The sequence below is a fragment of the Poecilia reticulata genome, linkage group LG2 (assembly GCF_000633615.1).
Source record: "Poecilia reticulata strain Guanapo linkage group LG2, Guppy_female_1.0+MT, whole genome shotgun sequence".
NCBI classification, from domain to species: domain Eukaryota; kingdom Metazoa; phylum Chordata; class Actinopteri; order Cyprinodontiformes; family Poeciliidae; genus Poecilia; species Poecilia reticulata.
In genome coordinates this window covers 12951122-12956333 of record NC_024332.1, presented here as the reverse complement: position 1 = coordinate 12956333, position 5212 = coordinate 12951122, and the positions used below count along the sequence as shown (strand labels likewise).

General features: G+C 40.9%; 1 protein-coding gene across 1 annotated transcript in view; it reads left to right on the top strand.

The window, feature by feature from the left end:
- Positions 1–3565: 3565 nt before the first annotated feature.
- Positions 3566–5212, top strand: part of zmym2 (zinc finger, MYM-type 2) — a 36040-nt gene continuing 34393 nt past the window's right edge. The window contains exon 1 of the mRNA XM_008431806.2: positions 3566–3654. The gene's annotated coding sequence lies outside the window, so the exon portion shown is untranslated. The remainder of the gene's footprint in view (positions 3655–5212) is intronic.

Here is a 5212-nt window from a genome sequence, read left to right as displayed (position 1 = left end):
AAAAAAAATCCTGCTAATTTCAAAGGAATAATGCAATATCTGCTTATTCAAAACAAGAAACTTTTTTTTTTACGTGGCAGTAATCTGACTGGAGAGATATTTGTAAATAATCTATGAATTTGGATCTTCCAAAAATATATTTCTTAATATATAATTCTTACAAATAAAACCTTGAAAAGTCCATAATAATAATAGAATAATAATAGAATATTTCTATATAAAACTTAGAGCATACAGATCTCTTTTTTCTCACCGTGCTACTTTCTCCTACTACTCTCCAGTTTACATTTCATGCCATTAACTTTGCGTTCTCTGTTTTTTATTTCTCTCTCAGTTTCTCCCATCRATAACTTTAATAYAGATTTTCGGCCAAAAAAATTWAACTCAGTGCTTTTCATTTTACTAGGTTTATGTTCAATAATCAATAAATCGACAATCAGTTAATTGCATGATAAGTTAAACCGAGCTCGATTGTTTCCATTTGCATGACTCATCGTTTTCTCTTTTCTCTTTCTACCAAACATTGGATGATAAAAATCTTTAAGTCTGGCGCGTTCCTCTAAAGTGGCTCCCCCCCCTTTTGTTTTGAAGAACGATTTTCTTTACGGAAACTTCATAATTCATTTTATTTGTTTTGCTTATTTATTTTGAATACTTAAAGATGTCTTCCAGTTTCAGTGCTAAATGTCCATTAGAATTTAAACTTTATTGATCTTTGAGGATGTGTTCTTGCATTTTTACCATTATATGACTTGAAAATGGTCTGAAAAAACAACAACAATATTATCATTTATCGCAAAAACTTCTGGCACGATTTATCAAATTTTTTTTTTCTCAAGAAGAAGCTGCTAATGAAGCTACATTTGGTATTACCTTAACATAAAAGTATGCAGTGCTTGTTTACTGTGTTCTTTTTTACACTTGCTCTGTCCTCTCTGATCCGTCTGCTCCTGATAAGCAGGAAGGTCCTATCTGTGAAAAGGAGGTKKTTCGTTTCCATGGTTGCCGCATGCTTTCACAGGATGAGAAAGTGCTGCCAAAGTTAGTGACCTRATGAAAATGGTGGYCCTTTTTCAATATGTCACTTCTGTTCTAGGACCTAACTCAAATCTGATTGGTTGAATTGTTTTTGTTAGGTTAGGTTCTATATTTCTGAGTATAAATCAGTCTGTTCACCTACATTAATAAGGTGAACTGAATTAGTTTAATTAGGATCATAGTCACATCAGAATGTTGGATTATAACAAATTATAGGACTGAACTGGATTATATGTAACTGTATGAACATGAACAGGGCCTAATAATAATATTTTGCTCTATATAAGCACAAATTAAAATGAATCACATGAGTAAAATCTAATGCTTTCTGCATATGGAGTTCTTCCGTACACACACACAGAGTCGTGTCTTCATCACTTGTGAGGACTTCACAATGACTTCCATTAATTTCAACAGCCAACCCTTACCATAATCCTAACCCTTAMCATCACATACCTAGTCGTCAGACGAGGTGGGGTGAGTCATCGAGAGAGCTTAAATACCTAACCATCACATACCTAACCACTAACCCCAAAACAACTATTTCTTGGGGACCAAGAAAATGTCCCCACARGGAGCAATGGTCCCCATAACCCCACATTGTAGACATAAATAGGTTCCCATAAGGATATAAAAACCTGGTACACACACACACACACGCACACGCACACGCGCACGCACACACACGGCGTTAGATTGGTAAAATTCCAKTCAATTTTGTTGGGCGCTTATCTTTGCGCATGTATGCAAGCGGAAATCTCAGACATTTAGTGCAGGACACTATAGGCAGATCTGGCAACCCCAGCAGCGACTCCATGTGACTGATTTGGAACTAATAAAATGAATTGTAGACCCGCTTTCTGGAATAACGTGTTGTGTTTTCRAGATGTGTGCGACYACATAACCAGAGATGTTTTCTGCACCATCATCCGAGGGCACAAATCAGATCTGCGCATTTCAGAGAGATCTGAACGCACCTGGTCCGCCATGTTGCCATCATCTGTTCACAAAACGCGCCAGATTAACCATAATAAAAGCCTTCCBCTGATTCAAAATGGATCTGYTCTGATCAGAGATAAGTTCTTATCGAACGGATATGTATTTTTCTGACAACATCATGTCCAAGTTATTATATTTAGTGCGAATTAAGAAGGTTTTTTTTTTTTTTTTTTTCAGATCTTGGTGGTTAATAACTGCTTTTCCTGGCCTCTTGCTTTCTGGCACGCGTCTGGATGAAATTAGTGGGGAAACCCGACGTCGTACCAACAAACACGGCTGAGAACATGAACTCTCTCAACCCTGATCCCTGYTTCTGATTGGACCCGTGCGCGCTCTGTGCAACGCAGCAGCTTGTTTTACCTATGAGAGAGGGGAGGGGGGAAAAACAGCTTTCCAACTTTAATAAACGCTCACTTCCGAGCTGAACTGCGAGTCAGTTGTCATGAGAGACATGATATGCATCGATAAAATGCAATTAACGTAATGGGGCGTTTTAATTGCCAGCCATGCACCGCTGATTGCTGCCGCTGCTGCGCTTGCGCGACGGACGAAAGAAATATTGAGGAAAAAACGAAAAGAGCAAAATAAAAAAAATAAAAAAAATAGTAGCCCTTCAGATAGGATAATGTGAGAGAGAGGGTTTACTCTGTCTCTATTTCTGGCTACTGAAAAAGCGCATCAGAAGACAAGTTTTGTTGACGTTTTATGCTTATGACTTACGGCTATTCAAAAATCAAAGTTTCGTTTTTTCGAAAAAACCGGTGAAATTTTGTATTTAATACAGAATTGTCGAGAAAATGTCGCGACCAACTCCAGTGTTTTTCAAAGTGAGGGCCGCGGCCCCATGGGATGCCACCAGGGGGCGCCAGTGGGACCTCAGAAAACTGGAGGGGAAATTAGACAAAAGCACAATAAAAAAAAAAAAAAGAAAAGCAACTTATACTCAGAAAATAATAAATATATTTCATAATAAAATTGAATCTATTTTTTATTCACTATCATAAAATAAATTGTTACAGAAATGTTATTTTACATGTTCATCTTTTTATGACTGGAGAATAAAATTGAGAAAAAACATTATGAAAGGATGTTTCTTTACATATTTTAATGTAGTAAAGGATGGTTCTGTCCTATTCGATTCTAATACCTTGCACTCCATTAATCCACTAATAATTGCTCCCATTCCTAATTGTCATAAACTGAAAGGTGTTCAGCAGTTTTTTGCTAAAAATGCTTTAAAATATTATGTGCGCTTATATTTAGCTCCCTGAGTCCATGCAGTGTAAAACAAATTGTTGCCATTACAACTGGACATCTTTTGAGGAAATCTGTTGGAAAAGCAAATAAAATTTCAATAAAATGCATTGGAGTTCGTAWTTCAGAGGGTACAGAAAAACGGTCTAAAATGTTACTTCATAWTAAACAKAAATTGATTTGAAGAGACTTCTCTGGAACGTGAACCTCTTAAGACCACGTACTTAAAGGGGAGTGGGCTGCTTGTGCTATAGACGATCTTTGCAGGGAACGTGAAGGGTCCTGCGTAGTGCGCACGCGCTTCCCTCTCGGATTAATGTCAAGGCACAAAAGTGGCGCTACAGCGTTTCGAGCTCTCCTCCGGTAAGGATATTTCCCACAAGGGTTTTATTTCCCACTTTCGTGCCTAATTGCTTAAAGTTTCGGGAACTTGTGCGGGGGGACCAGTGGGGTTCCTGGGGAGGCTCAGTGGAGTCACAGCGACCAAAGGAGATGCACTGAGAGCTGAATAAACAGTTAATTTGTCTAGCTTTCCTCCCCGGCTCCGCGTACTGTGGTCGCTGCCGCCTCTAGTCTCCAGTATTGTTCCGTTGGCTCCCTAATGGCGGACGGCAGGCAGTGCTGCTTTCCGCTGGGGGGTTGTGGGAGGTGTGTGGAGGGGGTGGGAGAGGGCTCTATGTTATCTGGTTCCGTGACTAATGACTAACACCTGGATTTTTGTAACCGTCAAGCATACAACGTAAATGCGATTTATTCGCGTCTACCATCACCAGCGCATGACATAAATAAAGGCAGTTCATGTGAAACGTTTGGGGAAGGGCGCCCCTAGTGGAGGCCGGTATATTTGCCACTGATTGCGCCAGGGTGGACTATGTGCAGGCTAACTTTCCAATTAAAACCCCAACGTGACAGGTATCAAAAATGTTGGTGTTTTTAGCTGAATTCCGGGCCGGTTTTGATGTAATTGGTATATGTGGCGCACCAGACAGCATAAATGGGCCCAACAGGATGGGGGTGTGTGGGATTATAGACGTTTGCAAACGTTTTCTTTTTTTTTGGGAGGGGGGAGACGGGGTTATTTCTGGGTGTCGACCTGTGTATGGTGCAAAATCAGCTTCCGCGCGTTTCAATCTTAGCAAGTTGTTGTCGTTTTTTTTTTTTTTTTTTTAGCGGCGTTTTAACAATGGCGCAGTCTGTGTCGGCTCTCCTCCCCTCGATCCACCGCTAATCCAATGGCTGTTTGCGCCAGGAAGGGCAGGCCGGGGTGGAAACGGAACACCCTGAACCACGTTTTCTCCTGAACACCCCCCTCCCTCTCCTCCTTCCTCCCTCCAACTTGGAGGCTAGCTTTTCCTCCAACTCGGGTTATTTATGGAAGAGTTGCGCAGCCCAGGTAGCTGGCTTCACTGTCTTTGATCAAAGTTTTGGAGCAGCTCTAGTCATCGGCAAGTTAAGTCAGGATAAAGCGCTGAGMAGCAAAAGGGAAACGGAAGGAGAATTGGGTGGAAGTGGAGCAGGGGCATGGAGAGGGGAAGTAGTCCCCCCCGTGGTAACCGGGCCCCTGGACCTCATTTGCCGCTATGGTGGCCGCTCCAAGTCCTGGTAAATTATCAAGGACACGGCCTGAAATCCTGCTACATGCTGCCTTCCTGTGGTCAATATATATTTTTTTCGTCCCATTAAACCTCATCAGCTGTAGTTCAGGGTTTGTAGTTTCATCTCTCGCTGCCAGGTAACCAGTTTCTATCTTTCTTTTTTTTWTWWTTWWTTTTTTTACCCCAACTCATCAGCTGCTATGATGTTGTGGTGGCTGCGCATTACGCATCACATCCTCAGTGACATAATACTTATATAATGAGCTCACGCTTTTTAATTTGAATAAGATATGCTATCTTCTTCTTCTTTAGAGCAAAAGGGGGGG